The following is a 20,635-nucleotide window of genomic DNA, read 5'->3' as shown; positions in this document are numbered from 1 at the left end:
GCTAACATGTGCACAAACCTCACACACCATTCTTGCCTGAAATCACATGGGTTATTGACTGACATGACAGGAAATCCAGGTCAACTGACTGCTATAATAATCAATAACTTTGGCATATAATGAGCAGTTGTCTCCATTCCACACAGGAGGGATACAAACTAYTAGAAATGTTTTTAACAAATAATCCTTAAATACGCAAACCTATCTGCTGTTAAATTACAGAGAAAAAGGACTGCTTTTAATTATGAAGCTTCTGTTTGTGCATATATAGCTAGCGCAAATGGAAAGCCATTCATCTCTGTAGAGTAAAAAGTATCTCAMATTTTTAACATGATTCATCTCTCCATAATAACAAGCAGCTAGCTGCTGGTGGGGGCACTGTCATTCGCCCCTGTGACAGCAGAGCGTGGTCACTGCAGAGCTGCCTGGCCAGCACAGGCACTGGCAAAGCAAGGCCTGTCTCAGAGGGGTGCCAGGGCAGCACCTGCTGCCAGACCCTCGTAGCAGAGCAAGTGCAAAACAAGTCTGGCTGGTAAGAACAAAGTCCTGCTTTATTTCCTATGCAGGAAACCAACGGTTAGTGCACGACCTATTTTAAAACACGGGCCTACAGGCAGCACCGCAACATAAGCATTTGCAGATTATTTTCACCTAGACRAAGTCTGTTTTCTAGATCATTTGTAACTTGAATACAGTATAAACCGGCTGACAGCTTGATTCAAAGCACTACTGAGCATGTAACATGGTCCTTGCAAGCACAAAGATAAAACCTACAGCCTCCAGTGGCACCCAGGTGGCAGTTACGTACATGAACATGAACTAGACAACGATGACCCCAAAAGCTAGCTAAGGTCCCTAGGGAAACAGCAGGGGATAGAGCGGACATTGCAGCATTCCTGCCACAGTCTAGGTTCAAGTAAACTTGTTTGATCCTTTGAGATGCATCCATTTAGTGATATGTAAATTATTTTTAAGAATAACATTAAGCTCTTGTGACCTATTCTTACAAGGCGAATGTATTTATAAGAGGGCAGTCCCCAAAGCCCACATCTTTCTTTGTCAAGAATTTACGGACTGCCTTTAAGCATCATTGACAGGCTGATACATGGGTCACTTGCAAATCAGTTTTCCTTGCTGAATTAATATGCTATTAACTCTATAGCTTTCTCAGATTTACCATGTGCACTTGTGCAGTGTGTGTCAAGGATGAATAGCCTCAATAAATTCCATTATATAAAGGAACAATGAGGGAGCATATTGCTGACTTTAGGATAATGAAAGCAACACTGGATTTCAGATTATTTTGATGTGATTAGCCTTGTGTTCTCATTTCTTTAGGTGAATGATTTTTAAGGCTCTCATTTTCTAGAAGCATGTATGAGAAGCGGATTTCAAGAGATTAGACTGGATTTTATTATTATATATTATGGAATTATTGTCTACAGTAGCATTCAGATGGCACATCTGATGCAAGGTCTCATCACGCTCAGTGTTTGCGAAGCATATAACAAGATGAGAAACACTTTCTACAGCACACAGCTTACTGTTCTAAGAAAAGACTTAAAAATAAGGCCAAGGGAGGCATTAGAAGCCTGTCTACTACACCAGAAACTTAAGCCACAGATTCTGTCCTTGACCAACTTTAAACTCGAGTATGTGTGGGATGTGGCAGTAATACAAAGGTCCCTTAGGGTCTGCTTCTCAATGTTAGTCTAGTCTAAACATATGTGAGCTAATCTCAGACCTGTATATCATTAGAAACCGGTCAAATACTTCACTATTTGAGAAGTTGTCACTATAACCTTTTCTACGTACCGGTTTAGGACTTCACGCTGGGGCATGCAGACTTTGAAAGCACTGCTATCACATAAACCTCAAGTAAAGGCCTCAAATATGGAGCCTTTCATTTCTCTAAGTACCTATTTAAGTTTAGTTCTCATCTGGTCAAGAGTTGTTTCCACATAACTACTTTCTTTAGTTCTTAACTAATGTGCCTAAAATATAAAGCTACCAAAGATGTTTATGAATTTCAGCATACATCATAATCAAAGAGACCTCATACCTCTAGCCTATGAGCTGACAATCATTCTAAGCCTTTTTTTTTTTTTTTTTTTTTTTTTTTTAATTTTGGATCCATTTATGAAGACCATTAAACTAGTCATGCAAATCTTCTAAAGCGTGTAACCTGTTCCTGCTCTTTGATCAACACAGGTGAGATTATTTTAAAAACCCTGAACAACCGTCTCAGACTCACATGCCCTGTCACACCGAACAGCAGAACTCCACATAAATTCAGTAAGTTATTTTTCCTACAGGCTGGGAATGACAAAGCAGCAAAGGTGGCATTGGGAAAGTCTCAAAAGCATGGTGGTGGAGAACTGCAGAATTACAAAGCCAAAATAAATAAATAAATAAAAATAAAAAGCTAATCTCCCAAAGTAAACCCATAAAGTATAGAGGGGAGTTTCCCTATAAACCTACTTTCTCAATCTATGCCTCACTATCAGCTGGCTGTGAACATTATGTTAAGTATCTAACTCAAACTGTGCAAAAGAATGAGACAGAATTGATTATAAGAGATCTTAAGGTTTATAATAAAATAGGATACTTAATACCCAAACACCTGACAGAAAAATGAAGCAAAAACAGCTTCTTCCTGTTTTCTGTGTTAACAGTGCTAGCGGGATTGGCTGCATATCAAGGGTAACTCTGCAAGCCAGCATGTGATGCTGTAATTACACCTTTTACTACCTTGTTTCACCGTCATACTTGTTCTCCGTGCAGCGTGAAGAGGAAGAACTGCATACTGCAAATCTGAAGGACAAACAGAAGTCCCTTCAAGCAAGGAGCTGGGGTGCTGATGGTGTGCCTTTGCTCAGGTGTCTGCCAAAGCAGCAGGCTCATGTTTCAGTGCTTCACCTAACTTTGTCCTGTGGACAAAACATAAAGCCCAGCAGGCAGTTCAGCCCCATGATCCCTCCCAGTTTGTGATGATACCAGTGCTTCACTGTGGGGAAGTCCCCTGCCCTCTGATCCCTGCCACTTCACTGCAGATTACTGGAGCCTGCAATGAGCTGCTTCAATTTCCAAATTTAACAAAAAATATAATAAATATTCCAATAGAAAGGTAGAAGAAAATTTTATGAGAGCTGTAAAATGAAAATAATAGGTAAAACTAATATAATCTAGAAATTTGTAAAAAAATAAAATGGCAAATAAACAAACATGTCAGCGATCTAAAATACAACATGTCTTTGTGTTTTAAAAAAATTTACTACATTCCTTTAAGCACTGCAATGACAGGCAGCAAGCTTCATTCCTTTCTACATCACTTAGGAGACAAAAATACATTAATTTTTCCCACTAAATCTAATTTCTGATCAGTGAGAGTTAAAACCTCTTCTGCAACACATGCATTAACACTGAGAAGGTGTGATTCCCAGACCTTATCAAAAGGATCATAATGTTTCACCTAAAACACTGGTCCAAAAACAGTGCTAGTAAATTGACTTTACTAATCTACTCCTTTGTTTTACTGAAAGAATATTAAGGACATGATTCCAGGGAGGAGGGAGGAAAAAAAAAAAAAAAAAAAAGACTCTCCTTCATTTTTCAGGGAATGTCGCATACTTAGTTGTGAGTTGTGCTGGGCACAGAGATGCAATACTTGGGAACCACGAACTAGCAGGCTCATGGTTTGCACTGGACAAGGTATTAATTCAAACACTCTATTCCCAACCATCTTGATTCTGGTCCTAAACTTCTAATGAGCCTGCTGCCCATAATGTTTCACACAATTTTTTAGGGAAAATATTAAACCTATATTTCCCATATGTATTGCTGTACAGCAATTGTATTTGAGACTCTCTCACAGGAACCGTGTGCTCCATGCTGCTGGGAGGAATGCCTCTCCCAAAGAGCTCTGCCAATCTTTATCCACCTGTCCTGTCAGTGAGAGAAGAGAGTTTAATATTCACCCTTCGGTGTAAGTCACTGGTGTAAAATATGCATGTTGAAGGTGAGATCACACAGCAGTTTATTTCAGTAGATTTTATTTCATTCTGTGTTTTGCAAACTGCTTAGCACAATAGGAAACTGATCTCAGCTGGAGATTTTAGATGCTACTATAATACAGATAAAGAATAATAATGAYGTGTATAAAAGCAATGAGGCTTTCAGATGACATGCACTACATCAATGCAAGCCATTATGAGAAATTAGTCTTTTCCATGGGAAAACTTTTAAATCTCCACTTAAAAAGTCTGAAAAACGATGCAGCTACTGTGTAAGGAATGTGTCATCCTTAATCACAGAAAGATCTGCTTGTTTGAGGAAAGTTAAAGACCAAATGATAACTGGACTCTAAACAACTATTTTTTTTATAACTAAGAATCTTAATCCATTTGTCATTTGAATAGAAAATAGAAATAATTATTGAATAGTTATGATAATCCTTAAACATAGCACGGAGAGCACAGAATTAATGCTKAAGAAAACAAAACTAAGAAAAGGCAGCAAAATGCTTAATAAAATCCTCAGCTCAGCATTTTATACAACTTAGTATTTTATATAACTTCAATATCGGTGGATCAAAATATTTTTAGAAGATCCCAATTATTGTGCGTATATATTCTTGTACTGCATAAAAAAATTTTCCACCCCAAAACACTTTATAGAGCTGATGAAACAAGCAAAGTAATACTTCATTACTCTTTCTTCAACTTCAGGGAAAGCATCTTATGGAGAAATCTGACTCACCTTTCATCCTCAAAACATTTCAAGCTCCATTTCCTGCAGATACCGCTGATACCCACCATTACCCAACCTAATTGAGAATCATTACATGCAGCTCTAGCTAAAGGCCCCCTGTGATCTCTCAACTTCTCTAACATCTTCATGAGAAACAGCACCTAGGGAAAGTGATTCGTGTACAGGACTGCCTACTAATATATAGATTAGGCCCAGTGGAGATTTCAATCTATTATTATGAAACAATGTGACTGGACATTTATGACTCTGTCTTGAAAGTATACTGAAACATGAGTGATTAAATTAAAAAATATATATACACATATAAACAAATCTTCAAAATACGCATTCAAAATAATGCACATTTTATTCTAGTTTCATTAATAGGGTAATTTAAATTATATTAAATTTAATAAACAGAAGCAAACTTTCCTAGCTGAGACCTTCCATGAGACCATAATTTGTGTCCAGAATTTTAGACTATTAAGTAAATTTTGCAGTATAAAAACTTTTTAAAAATACAGTAAAAAATCAATAATCACAAAATTTATTGTGTGTTTTTGAATGTTGAATGCAGTGCATTTCCCATGTAATGATTCCTGTCTTACTAAGAAAAGGTTATTTTCAGTCCTCCAACAAAATGATTTTCATATAAAAGATGTTAAGAGAACTCTTAAAAACAGAAGTTGAGTATGCCAATACTGTAGGATCAGAGTATTTAAAACACAGAACAAGTGAATATTTAATAAAATCATAAGCAAAAGCAAGTTCTTTCCCTCCCTCCCTCCCATATTTTGTGTATTACAAAACCTAGAAAAAGTTTTCTTTTCACAAAAGAGGACGAGACTAGTCTAAATCCAGACAACAAGATAACGAAACTCAAAAAACACAGTATATCTAAGTAGACATTTCGAAATATCTTCACGGATTAAGACCAAACAGAAAGCATTTTCATTAGGATTTCTACAGAATGAAATGACTTTTTTTGGACAAACAGGCTTTTGATACATCTGGATACTTAACTTCAGATGCTAGTCACAACAAGGTTCAAGACAGAGGATTTAAGTAACAATGAGCCAACAAAACTAAGGCCCTTAAAAGTCAATAAAAATATTTAAATCTATCACCTGTTTCACAGACATGCAACAGTAGGAATTTAGGTTGTGCATAATATAGCCCTTTCAAAACCTGCTAATGCCAAATCAAAAGACTCCCACTGACAAAAGAGCTCAAATCAGTGAGGAATCATGCTACCTTGCTCTGAATAAGTAGCAAATGATGGCGCAGCCTGAGATAAAGGCGCAATAACTAAGAAATCAATTTTGAACCAAATCCAACACATTAAGGCAGTAAAAGAAAAGGCAAAGTCAAAAAGTAGTGCTAGTATTTGCAGTCTTATTCAAAACATCAAAATAAATCTCCTCAATGAGCGTACCTTCCTACACTGCATGGATACACAGACATCTTACACCAAGCAGCCAGAGGCTGTGCGCCGAGAGGAAGAATGGACTGCTGTACAGTGAAAACAAGTGCTGTTAACCATTTTTTCCTCCAGAATGGAAACTGAAATTCCTGAGGTAAAAAATGAACAGTATTCTCCCCTGTATTGGAAAACTACTCATATCATACAAGTACTCAACTCATGTGGTGATAAAAGACAGCTGTTACTTACCACAGATCCATGAGGAGGCCTCGGACTCACTGGGCACATCCCTAGGCCACAGCACTCCTTCACGGAGACCCAGGTGATGGGTAGCCGGACTTGCCAAAGCCTCTGGTTCCCTGGCATCAGGAAGCCGTCCAGCCTCAGCCACAAGGCAGAGCTCTCTGCTCCCTCAAGAGCTGCAAATGTCCAAGGATGCAGGGAGGCAGTCTTGGGCAGTCGCCATGTCGGACCAGGGGATGGCATTCCCCACAGGGCTTGGCTATCATCTCACAGCAAACTAGAGCCCTAGCCCTACACACATCTTGATGATGTCGAAAGAGGGTAAAACTAGCAGTTAACAGTGCACCTCTGACAACACAAGTACATATCTATATCTGTACAATACCTATATTRGAGGTAAAAGTTTCTCACTGTCAAATGGAAACAACTGAGAACTGCTTGCATAAAAAGCTCTCCCAAGGCAAACCAAGTGTGAAGTCATTACTCTAATAAAAATTAGCAGTTACCTTTGCTGAATGAGACCTCTCTGCTGCACCTGAAGGGAGCCCTGCGTGTCCCCCAGGGCAGCTCCTGAAGAGAGCTGCTCAGCCCAGGTGAGCCCCACAGCCTGTCAGGGCAGCTTCTGAGGAGAGCTGCTCAGCTGGCAATGCTTTGTCCCAAGCGAGCTCCCTGTTCCAGGCAGCTCAGCCCAAGTGAGCCCCACAGCTCAAGGAAGCATTACTGTATACATTTCTCGTTTCTTGAAAACCTCGATTTGAGCTGTCAAAGACAGGGCAAAGAACCCTTTTCTCCTTGGGAAGGGAGGCACAGAGCCCTACAATGCAGCACACTTTTCAAGGGCTCCAGATCAAACCCGATGCTGCTGTTTCCCAGTTACAACAGAAGAACATTTAAGTGTTTTTGTCGCTCTTCGCGGGGCCTAAGCTCTTCGCTGGTCCTCAGAGCTCACAGAGGGGTTTGAGGCTTGATGCTTGAGCAATAACTGTGGAAGACAGTAGCAAACAACTACCGGTGAAACTAACAGTGGTTCCTCCATCCTACATGCTCCCCTCCCAATCTTGTACTTTTTTTTTTTTTTTTTTTTAAACCACTCTTAAGTTGCATTCCCTGCAGCAGCTGCATGGGTCACTCAGCTATTATCACACTGGCTTCAAATTGTCTCATCAACATTATAGGACACTTCTTTCCTCCCTACTTCTACATACATCTGTCAAAAATCACCATTCTCATATATGTCCTGCAGGCTCTGGCAACACAAACCAAACCGTAGCAACAGCAAATCTGCTTGGATACAGACTGAGATAAACCTGACGAGGAAAGAATAAATATTTAAGATATAAATGGCATTAAAACAATTATTTGGATCAACAGAGTTTTCACTTGAGTTTTGGAAAACTGAACTTTCCTTGAGGTTACCAGCAGCTTTCTCTCTAGTTCTCTCCCTGAACGGTGCTTCTTTCTCTATCTGTCTGTATCACCTCAGTTACTAACACAGGGAGATTTCAAAAAAGCAGCAAAGAGCCATCAACTTCTCTTGTACAAAGATAAGGGAAGATTCTAATGTTCACAACAGCAGCAAATGTACAGGTAGTCACAAAGGTGACCACAAAGGTGGTCCACTAAATCTCACTGCATCTTGCCATTCTGTGCCCACCTCCAATCCCCGAGCATGAAACTTCTTTGTTCAGACATTGTCTTTTATCACAGAATTATCTTGTATTAGGACCTTTTCTGACAGTGTCAGAACAGTTGAACAATGGTCTAATACTTGCTTTTAAAGAAGCAATGGTGTAGTTCAAATGTTGGAACTTTGCTTTTCGTTTTGTTTTCTCTAGAAAGGGAATGATTCCTTGAGCTTGTTCTCAACAGAAGAACAAAATTTTTCATGTGACTCCAGRGCAACCTGGAATCTACTGACCTAGATTCCCCTCCTACATTATTTTCTTCCAAGGGGGAAGCACTGTTAAAGATTCTGTCAGTGTGGATTTTCTAAAGAAGTTTTATGGTCAGTGATAAATTAGATGCTGATACCTACAAAGTTTTGACTGTAACGAGGTCAAACAGGTGACTTGCCCTTGCAACTCCCCCAAAGACAAAAAAAGCACCTCTGGAAGCATTACTGCAGTGACAAGCAAGTGCTGTTTCCGCAAAACTTTTTTGTGCATGGAGACGTTTATCAAGACAGATGACCCTAGAGAACCATCATCACCCATATGTCGTTAGCTGTCAACTGGATATAAATATCCATGTGTTATTGAATTGAGTTTGGTTTGTGCAGTCCCAGAGAGTGCGGGAACGCAGCTCCACTGACTTTCTTGGCATTGAATTGCTTCGTTGTGGGATGAACAATTTTACTGCTTGTTCTGGCTGGCAGATACAAAATCCTTGAAAGACTGAAAGCAATTGCTTGAAGAGTTTGCTTGAACAAAACACATTTTATCATTATCTGCAGATTAAGTGGTTTCTAAGATTTTGCTCTTAGCTTAACTTTAATTAATTTCTTTATCTTCCTCAAAGCTACCCAGATAGGACTACTTTCATATTTGTTGGTTTGCCAGGAATGCAAATACTGAAAATACAAAGATACCGATGCATTCTATTTCCAACTAACTTTTCATCTTTTAGTTCTGAATAAGGAGTATGCAATCAAATTGCTTGAAGAATAGGACAGTTTTATTTCAAGGATTTAAACCAGGCTCAGCAAATTCTAGCTTTGAAACAGCCCTACTGTGGGATTACAGGTACCTCCAAATATTATCCTGTGCAGAGATATCATTCAAGTCTATTCCTATCTAGCTACTAAGTTCAGGATTTTGCACAAATGGCTTGTAGGCATTTCTCTTCTTCTACTGCAATAAATTCGTACTGACACCTAAGGAAAGTCTACCATCTGTTGGGAGCCAGCAAAGCCTTATTATTTCTTACCTGAAATGAATAGACATTTAAAGGTCATTTTCCCTGAATGTTCTTCAGGTTCCTTTGACTATACAGTAAGGCAAAACCCATGTCAGTGAGAAGATCAGAAATAGTCAAGTGATGCAACATTAGGAGAACAATTGGTCTTGGAATACAGTAATAAATAAATAAATAAATAAAAATAATAATAAGAAGAAAGGACTAGCCCCAATACAAAAAAAATCCCAGAAAATTATACCTTACTATTTCTTTTTCCTTCCAGTGAAAATGAAAGTGCCTCAAAGTTGTTAAAATGAGCAAATGAAATAACTGAATACATCAAAGTATCACTTTTTCTGCCATTTAAAGCTAAAACTTGTTCAGAAACAAACTGCTAGGTCTTGATCCTGTTAACGAACTCAAATCCATTCAAGAAGACAATGCACATAAACATTCAAACAGTAATATTCTTGAAGGTTTTCATTAAAAAAAAAATCTTCCTCCTATTCTTTTCAGTTTTACCAGCATGCATTTAGGCTGTTCCAGGTAAGAATTAGTTTCTGCTTTTAGTAGCTGCTCAAATGGCTGTACTACACATTATTATTTGTTTCTTTATTTCTTCATTCTGAATATTCTCAGTTCCTATCAATAATGCAGGCCCATCTGTTCTCAGCTACTCTGCCTATAAGGATGGTCACATATTACTGACTTATATAAACCATATCCCAACAGGATTTTGTTTGTGCTCTGACATTTTTCAATAACACTGATCATGAATCTCCCAAACTACACTGAGCTACAGAGTATGTGTAAACAGCTAGGATCACTACAAAAGCACTAGCTCTCTTGCAGTCGCACTGACGCAGTAAGGCACAGCCCCTTTGTGATGAGCAAGGAACTTCAATCAACTATGGGAAGGGAGAGGAGACCACCAAACAACTGGCACAGTCTCCCTTACTACATCTAGAGAGCACTGGGACATGAAGCCTTTTTTACTGGTGGCATTAGGCAATCAACAGGTTATTTTCGTGAAGGGTTCTGAAGCTGATAATAAAACCTAGCGTGTGGGGTACATTTTTTTCAGAGATTTAGTGAGATTTTGGGGTGCCAAGGCCTATTTTTTGTAAGTTCCTATAGAAATCAGATACCCTCTCCATTTTGAAAAATACATGGCAACTCTCCTCCTGTTCAGACACTTGGATCAATCTTGCAATAGTTAAAATCCTTCCCTTGATGTGTTAATTAATGGCAACGTTTCCTAATTATTCCACTGATCTGAACAGTTTGAGCATCATTCTTATTATGAGTATTTCCCTAATATGTGACAGCAAAGGAAGTTAACGTTAATGAACCTACCCTTCAAGAACGTTATTATCAAAGCATGTTTTTAATTCATTTTGAGACGCAGCCTCTGACTCCATACTTTTATTGACTTCTGTTCCAAGAGCGGGCTATGCACGAACAACAGGGACCTGCAGATAGGTTTAGCTGGCAGTAATCACCAAATGGTGATGTGCTGAACTGTACTTGCTTCACTTATCTATTAAGACAGTCTCAGTGATCTATATTCCTTTCTAGTATGTTGTTTAACATGCAGATGAAAGGAAGCAATCTTTCTCCTGAATGTAAATGCTTTATTGAAGAGCAGACCCCTRTCACATTTCCAGGACATGGCCTAGATATCACTTCCTATTTCAGCAGAACCAGGTATGAGGAACAGTAACTAGTACATAGCAGTTGATCATCCTGCAGTCAGCACAGCTGAATTTCATTAACAAATAAGAAGTTGCCTGAGCTTGCCCCATTAGCATTTAGCATCCTATACTCAAACAATGTGGTAGCAGATACTGTCCTTGCTAACTATTTACAAATACAGAGTTTTTAATTTTCCTCTGGATTGTTCCAGTTACATCTCAATTCAGAAGTGAGGAACCATCACCTCTCATAGCCCATCATGAAGTCACTACAGCCCCCTCAAACTAATCAGGCTCTACTGAAGTGAAGGTGCTCATTCTTCCAGTGACAAAGGGCTAGCAGGGGGATCCCTGTGAAAGCTGACATGGCGGGACCATSGAGTGCAAGGGATTTTCTAAGTTTATTTCGCTGTGACACTGATGACATTATACAAGGGAGAAAATTTTCAGTAAGATGGTACCTTTAATGGTCTCTCTCAGGACATGCACTATCATTTAGAAACATGCAGGACTACTGCCACACATGGCTGGGATTCTGATCTTCAAGCTAAGGCATAAAGCACTCCACACATACCTCCCTTTCAGTCTCTATTCACTGCTTGGAACTGTTTGGAACATGCGCCATAGGCATTAAAATACTGTTGTTCAATGCACAAAAGCAACATGAATCATTTTCGAAGTAAGAGAATCTTACTCAAACTACTGTATGGACTAGCTGGCACAGAAAATACCTGTAAAATAACACAGAAACAAGTTTGAGGAAGATCTGTAGTTTTCTTTATCCTGGTAGAAAGAAAGTTTTTTTGTTGGTGGGTTTTTTTTCCTGTTTCAATATGTTTTCTGGATGAACATTGCTGCTTTTGACATATGAGTACTAACAACATTGTACAAGCAGAGCTATTTAAGCTTTGGCTTTACACAAGGGCTGCACTATGGAAATTCAACTGTGCGTGGAAGACTGCAGCAAAGCTCTCTATGCAACTGAATTTCCACCAGGAGGCTGCAGCAAGCACCAACTTGATGAGAGATTGCACAAAAGGCCAAGAACAGAAGCACTGATACTCATCTTTGTAGGCTTGCACTAAAAGTCACTCTCAGGGTAAGGCACGAAAATGGTTGGAGATTCATTAAACACATCCACTTGTTCTATTTCCTTCCTACACTAGCAAACACATGGTTTTGCTTAGCCACAAACATCAGGTTGAGATTATCACTGAATCCACAAACTGATCTGGCTCATAATGGCACTGCTGAGCTTCATTACCCTGACCTCTAATGGAACATGGAATACTCCTGAAAAATATTTGAAGCTAGAACACTTTGTTTTTAGATACTTCATTCACACAACTATTTTTCATAATAGAAACTTACTGAAAAAAAAGGAACACGTCACAAATTAAATTTTTAAAACCAAATCCTCCCTTCTCTTCATTCCAACAGGAACCTACCCTTCCTTCCTTCCTTCCTTCCTTCCTAGCTCTGGGCAAGCTTGTGCAGGCAGAACGCTTCAAAAGAGACAAGAACCATTTTCATGCTACTTTAGAGACCCTGATGCAGGGAGCTGGCTGTCCTGACCATATATGACACCACCAGGTGCTGGTAGGTTGTTTCTAGTCCTACCTCGTACCACGYGCCATGTGCTGCCTCACCATAAACCTCATTTTGGTTTCCTGCCTGATTGCTCAAATCAGCATTCACTTGCTTGAGCAGTTTGTCCTATGCCAGGCTGCACGTGTTTCTCCATTACTGTGCTTCACTGCTAGGGCTAGGTGAACAAACAATAACCCATATTCACTCACATTTCCACAGYTAAAATGTCAAGTTTTGTCCACTGTCATATATAAGCATTCTAATAATTATTTGCAAATATCATTTGTATTACAGATTGGTAAAAACACACAAATTCTGAACATTCTAAAAGATTAAATAAAATTCTAAGTTGAAAATCTAAAAATTACAAATATAAATTACAACTTATGAGAAAAAAAAAAAAGTTCAAACAATTCTGGCAATTATCCTAAATCTTCCATTTTGTTAATACCAGAGTACAGACATATAATAGCCAGATCTACAAATGCCAATAACAAACAGGCAACTGTCTGAAACTGAGAGTGTAAATGAGTGAGTGATACCCTTCTCCTGCACATTTCTTTGGGCAGGTCCCTCATTATTCCTTAACGCTCCCCAGCATTTCTGTCCACACTACATATACAACAATGAATATTAGAGGTTGAGTTTGAAATTACAGAACTCCTATTGATTTCAGGGGGGAAAAAAAACACACTTTTATGGACAGAGATGCTTAGTGCAAATATAAACCCTTTTTCCTGAAATTATGTCATTTATAAATGCCAACAAGTAAATAAAGGAAAGCAAATCCCCTGCACAGAGTAAACTTCTCTAATGGTTAGTGCTAATAGTTCTAGGGTAAGTCTCAGGAAAACAGTGATCTTTTGTCTTCCTGAGACCAAAACATGGTGCCACAGGCAAGAGCTGCTCACAGTTCAGATCCAAAATCTAACCTTCCTGTCCCCAAATTCTGAATTTCTTCCAAAACAAAACCCTGTTTTGTCCAAATGTAATAAACCCTATCAGAAGTACCTGACTAACAAAGACAATTGAAGCACTGGGACTACAAGGGACCAAACTGAAGGTCCCTTCCCAAACTGGGTTTCCATGACCCTAGGAACACTTGTTGTAATGAGTTTTCTTAATAATCTCTGGAACTGAGTGTCCTAAATCTGCCATCCTTAGGATCCTTATCTTTACAGAAACTGCAATGAAAAGTCTGTGTATTTGACCACTTTGTTATCATAATCAGACAAAAAATTGTKAATGAGTAAGGTAGTGCAAATGAGCTGCAATCTCATGGAGTAGTCTCAAAATTCCTGTATTTAATGGTACTTCGACCACATTGTTAGTTTTGCTTACATGTACAGACCTASAGAAACACAAAATTAGTAACACATGAAACACTTCCTGCACTTCTCTGCCTCTCCAAATGCACACCTCATCCTAAGCATTGACAATTCCTCTATTGTGTATTTCCTAAAGAATACAGCACCAAATAAGAGTCTACACACAATCATTTTGTAGATGATATGGATACTGTCCTTTCCTACAAAAATCAATTTAGGTGAAGTAGACAAGCTTTAAAGAAACAGATTTTTTTCAGAAACTAGCATATGAACTCTCTCAACTTACACATAGGCTAACTTATCAAAATAAGTTTGCACATTTTGTAAACCTATGTTTGCACATTTTGTTCACACATCATTAAAATGAGTAGAGGTATCCACATATGGAAATGAATTCCAACAGGTGAATGTAAATTATACAAATGATTATGCATATGACAATGGTCAGTGCCTTGGGATGAATGTCATGATGTATTTGGAGACAACAAGTGGGCATAACCATCTGTGGTAGTTGTTTATACTGCAGGAACACATCCAATAGACAAATGTGGAGAGGTTTTGAGAGCCTGATAGAGATGTGCTGCACTGCATACCAAAATACTTGCATGCTACAGCACACTCTCAAACATATGCCTATTCCCAAGGGGACTCTAAGGTAGTGCTTTATGCCTTACACCTTCTTAGTTACTTGTGACTCTGCAATGGAAAAATATATTGCTTATTCGCAGATGCTAATGTACAGGCATAGCCTAAACAGCATAATCCACAAGGTATAAAAATGGTATTTTAAGGAGCAGCTACACACCCATATGGGTTTGTGGGCAAGGACCTGGGCAATAATTACTCATCTGACTCATGCAAAACCTTTTGGAAACTCTGTATTCTTCTGGTTCTTCTATCAGGTTCAGCCTCAGAATTTGCCTGTCTCCATGCGTTCAAACACCACAACACCTCCAAAACCCCAGGCCAAGGGGACCTAGTGCAAAGGTATGTACAGCTCCATACAAAGGTTACACCTCTCATAGAATGAATGCTAAGCTAAAGCTAAGGGACCCTCTTGAACACGAGCTAAAATGGCACAGTAAAAACAGTAAACTACTACGATATTGTTCTTCACATCTGCAGTTCCTGGAATGTAGTAACGAAACAGTGTCTGCCTCAGAAAAAAAAAAAAAGCCTGCTCAACTGTGGCAACTTTATTRGAGCAGGATGCAGCACTGGCAAAGGTAAATTAACAGCTTTCAGGTCCGTGAGGACCACCATGTGGTGCAGCTGGTTTTGTACTGCCCTGCGTCACTAAGAGTGGCACATCTACCACCTAGAAACAACTCTATAACTGAAAGGCCTGTTCTGCTCCAAGCTTTGTTGTATTTCTTGAATGCTGCAGAAGAGCATTACAAGACTTCTATAAATACGAGGTAATCCATGCCCAAGTACTCCAACTACAAAAATCCTTTCATATAAAAAGATGCACAAAACTAAATAGCTCATTATGTTATTTTGCTTTTGTCTTCATTATTCTGCCCACTTTTTTTAATCTTATTCTTGTTGAGAACCTAAATGTAGACAACGTGCCAAGCAGAATAAGTAACTTTGTCTTACACACAGTACTGGAGAAGAAACTTCTTCCTGCCTTCTGCCTGTGAACTGCAGCATGCCCTGGTAGAAAACCCTATTACTCTATGGACTGCTGTGCTCCAGAAGTTAACTGTGATTTTAATATGGAAAAAATAACTATACTTCTGTGAAACAATTACATTTAGGCATTGTATTAGTAAGTGTAAACAGACAGATGTTAGATGCTGCCTTTTACACAACAAACACAGGAGAAGTTAAAAAAAAAAAAAAAAAAAAAAAAAAAAAAAAAAAAAAAAAAAAAAGCATACCTAAAAGACTGCAACTACCCCCAGCAAAACAGTATTTTGCAATTTTGACTGTTCCATTTAATCTCCAGAAATGTTCCACTGGCAAATTCTAAAGGGCACTCTCATTGTCTACCTAGTGACACACAGATGAATCCCTCTTTCCTGAAGAACTTGACAAAAGTGGAATACRGAGTTCATTATTTACACCAGGAGGCCTGTTGCCTTATGCTTCATTAAATGTGAAGGAAGACTGAATTACCGCTTGAATGATCTCTAGCAAGATGATGACTAAAAACATTTCCAGTAGATTAATAATCTTAGAGAATTTCGTCAATTTTCCCAGACTGCTAGAGAAAAAAAAAAAAAAAGTCTGGTTCAAACACTCCATATTATAAAAGCATATACAGGCTAAAACAGGGGGGAAAAATAAGGTCAGCAGAAATCAAACACACCATCACAAAACTAATCTGAGTTCTCCGAATATCCATGGTAGGGCAAGAGAACTCTCACAAATGCTGCGAGTAAAACAAGCGCCTAAATGAAAAGCTCTCACCCTGTGCTGCAGTTTCTGTAAATGTTTGAGTATACAATACGCTATATTTGCTCCTACTCACTATCACACTTCTGCATAGCTCTAAAAAAAATAAATAAAAATCTATTTGCCTTCAGCAAACCACACCAGAAAAATGAGTTCAAGTTTAATGGAGGACGTAGAACATGATGTCAGGTTTGCCCCTGCTCAAAGTGAAAACAGGTCACACTCAACTATACTCAAGTAGCTACGGCACCAGAGCAATCAGGAGTCTGATAAAATATACTTGGCAGTCTATTAAATACAAGGAACTCAGGTATAGGTAAATATAATGAAATATCACAAATATTTTAAAGTTAGGAAAAGAAAAGCCAAATCGGAGAATTTAGATATAATAGTGTTACGTACTCTGTTCACATTCTTAAATACATTCTTTAAATCATTATTGCTTTAATAGTTCAAATGAGTTTATTTGTACCATACTAAACCATTATCAAAGGGACTTATGATGGAAAACGTAAAAGTAGATCATGTTCTAAAACCCGTAAATTCTTATTTTTGGACTTTGGCCTTTACACATACATGTAACAACTGTACAACAAATGAGACTCCATAAATTTCACGCCTTGTCTCTGCTTTGATCGAATAACTGATTTTCATATTTATCTCTCTCCCGCCCTTCACTTTCCATATACTAAGAAACACAGTGTTTGCCTTGTCTTTACTTTTCTGGCTGTCAGTGTTTTAATACTGGGTTATCTCCTCAAACAGCTGAGGGAAGAGAATGACTGGCTGCCACCCTTATCACACATGCAGGGAGAACAGGAAGGCCTCAGAGGATGGGATGGTTATCCCTAGGGAAAGTTAAAAATGTGGCTGAGATTGTGACTCATGGCAGAAGATGGCGCTGGGCTCAGGCTTACCCAGAAAAGAACAGCATTGTGTTGATTCCACATGCTGGTTTCATGCCCATCTTCCTTCCTTCCTTCTTATGATTATCTTCCTCTTGGCCAGCGTTTTACTTTCCCAAGGGCAAATAATTATCATACATTAACATGATATATGTTGAAGAGATAACATAACTTWGGGCTGACTCAGTCAGTGTAATGTTTTGAGACCCTAGAGAGCATAAGAAGGACCCCTAGAAAGCAGAAACCTCAAGAAATCCCACTTTTATTGTTTTATTTTGCTTCCTGAGGCCTAGTGCTGCCTTTATCCCAGAAATCGCTGTTTATAATTAAGATGGCAGAAGAACCCTTGAGAAAGAAAGAGGAGCCTGATGGGGCTAGAACACTTCAACATTTCTCTCATTTCTCCACACAGCATGAGCCTTACAAAGGCCTCTGCTGCATTTTCAAACTGTTCCCTTTGCCAGYCAGATCCTCTGATCCCTGAGGTATATTATCAAGAAAAAAGAAAATCTTCTGGGATTCTTCTGGTCTCCATTTCCATTATCCTCAACTTACTAAGCTATTTTAGATAACCACTTAGTGCTCCTGGGAGAAGGCATTCCCATTCTCATTACCGTGTCCCACTTTGCTGTACTGTGCTGGGAGAGCACAGGGTTTTGAAGAAAATTATTATTTCTTTGCAGTATTTTGGGGGCATTTTACCATGATAACAGCTGTAGGCCTTCATAAACTAAATTAGATTGATAATCTTATTTTAGACCAAAAAAAAAGTCCTTTCTGTTGTTCCAACTGTGGATCATCAATCATCACAAACTTCGGCAATCATTAAATGCTCTGATTATTCCATTCTTTCCACCACAAGTCACAGTACATCAGCTAGAYAGAATTATTAATCTTTAAAGCTGTTTTAAAATAGCTATTCTTTTTAAACACTGATGTAAAAAAAGGTACAATAAGAAGTTATGAGACTGGTATAAGTCAGACAGAGAAAATATGATGTGGAACAACTATGAAAGCAAGTACTAGAGCATTTTGAATCTCCTAAGAATTGTATGATCATCTTTGCAGCAGAATTAAAATATGTTGTATTCACAGTTTTTAAAATAGAAAGATAGAAAAACAATGAAGGTTTTCAACATACCAGTATTTTCCACAAATGAAATAAATTCAGCAATAGTAGTACTCTGTAGCTTCATTTTCTGAACGGACAACATTTGAGAATCAAGTTATTTACAAATTTAATACCCAGCTGTCATTGTGAGTCCTCCCCCTCCAACACCCTACAGAACTAACCAGCACGGCCAGCAGGAGCAATGAGATCTTAGAACTTGGGCTCCCTGTTTCCCTCTACCCTAAATGCAGAAGGGACTCCTAGCCAAGGACAAGGCCGGCAATCGTGAAAGCAGCTMTTCTCTTGGCTTTGTTCCTGCCTTCACTTCCCAGTCCCTCAGGTTCACGTTCCTTTCCCTGCTTACTAATGGTGGTCAGCGAGACCAATCTCAATTCAGTGGAGATAAAATACTTTCTGCCCTWCCAGCTGCCCCTTTCAAGCACAAACGTTTAATGTACTTTTGACATATGGGGAGTAATTCCAATTCAATACCATAATCTTCACAGAGGATCTTCCGTGCTAAGTACCTCTGGATTATCAAATGGCCAGGCTGGGGCTCTTGGTCAAACTGGCTGACCTCCAACCACCTCAATTAACTGTATGACTGAAATAGAGTAGTGCTGCACTGAAGGCAAATGCTACAAGAAAATGCAGCCAAAAAGGATTTTGGGAACTGTAGAAGAACTGGAAAGACCTCGCAGTTCAGCAAAAACAGCTTAACCAAAGTCAAAATCCAAAGATGAAGTAGCCTGATTTTTCAACATATGTTTATTTGATACACCCTCAGTGATACCCTTCTAAAACATCTTTACGTCAACAGCAAACTAAGGAGCAACGCACAGATCACTCAGAAGCAGCATCCCATTAGCCAGCTTCATTGTAAATGCAAACACTAGAAACAAACCCTTGACAGCTGGAAAGAACTCCAGTGGTTATCAGAGAGGGTTTGTGTATTCTTTGCAGCACTCTGGGTCAGTTACTAGGATAATATGCTTACGTTTCCCACGTAAATCACTATCACAGAAATGTAGTCCTCCACATTACCTATGTGACCATCCCAGAACACATATGCTCCAGTCCTATGCAAACCTAAAAATACGTGATACCTAAGACAGGAGGCCACTTGAGCAATAGTGAAAATATTTTGAAGTTGGGTAAAATKAATACATTTCTCTCCCAAGCTGTGGGGAAACACACAGACAGCATATGTATTTCATGCCAAGCCGAAGGCTTAGCAAAAAGAGGTTGTGTTGTAATGAGGATCATACCTTCAAACAGATCATGCGTAATGAAGGAAGAAAAATACTCAGAGCTCTACTTAAATCAAAACATACAGATATAAAAGCTGTACATCAGTAGCTAAATTGTGCAGTTTCATAAGYCCAAGGCAGGGCTTTGACTTTCCTATATCACCATTCAAGGCTACCGTCCAAAGTGGAGCACTGTACTGATACCAAAGCCCTGCTTGGTTGAGGACACAGTGTGATTTTAGTCGTGAACGCCCCAACTCACTGAATCTCTTTCATTAGTGCTGAAGAACTCTAATGAAAAACAGCTTTGTCTATTTGTAGTTCTCACTTACTGCCTTATGATCAATTCTMATAGAACCTCCTTGGGCTAAGTCCACATGGACTCAACATTTTCAGGATTCAGGTTTACTTATTCTGGAAAACAATCCAATACCTTCAGTGAAGGGGCTTCTAATTACCTTAAACAATCAGGCTGCCCAGCTCTAGGAATTTATCCTTCCTTTACAACTGATTTGAGTCATGTAGTAAATGGAGGAGTAAGGAGAACAGYGGCAAAAGGGACCAAGGAAAATGTRCTGCCCACAGTGATGCTGGGAAGGCAGGCAAACCACAGAGCCCTTCTTCGCTGCCCACAGGGCACCAAGAACACCAACCAAGCCTACCACATACCCATGTCTGCTGTGCGGGGCCTTCGTTTTTTGTGTTGCAGGCCGCTGTCCCAATTACTGCAGTATTTATTGATGATGCTTCTGTAACAACAGCAGACAGACTCTTCATTTCTTAACCTTGGCCTCAAAATGTAACACAAAARAAGTTTCAAAATGAGCTTTGGGACACTAAATGACCCATTTATTTACAACACAGATTAATCAGCCCTGTTGTGTATCCTTTTCCATTTTGTTTGGTCAGGCAATTCTAGACCAGAAAAGGTTCTAAGTTTTGACCTGCTAATGCGTATGGATTTTCACTACTGAGACTGCTCTTGATGAACAAAGAAGTAATTACTTTAATCATTATTCAACAAGTCAATAAAAATGGAAGTAA

The 20,635-nt window shown here is 38.9% G+C and overlaps 1 long non-coding RNA gene across 1 annotated transcript in view; it reads right to left on the bottom strand.

Moving 5' to 3' along the window:
* The window catches only part of LOC112950516, a 34,580-nt gene extending 14,217 nt beyond the window's left edge, over positions 1-20,363 (bottom strand). Inside the window, exon 1 of the long non-coding RNA XR_003250032.1 lies at positions 20,261-20,363. This is a non-coding gene — a long non-coding RNA (uncharacterized LOC112950516). The remainder of the gene's footprint in view (positions 1-20,260) is intronic.
* Between the last annotated feature and the right edge of the window lie 272 nt (positions 20,364-20,635).

The sequence above is a fragment of the Nothoprocta perdicaria genome, unplaced genomic scaffold (genome assembly GCF_003342845.1).
Source record: "Nothoprocta perdicaria isolate Ctin4 unplaced genomic scaffold, notPer1 scaffold_32, whole genome shotgun sequence".
Lineage (NCBI taxonomy): Eukaryota > Metazoa > Chordata > Aves > Tinamiformes > Tinamidae > Nothoprocta > Nothoprocta perdicaria.
Note: the sequence above shows the minus strand (reverse complement) of the source record. Positions and strands in the feature narration are given on the sequence as shown.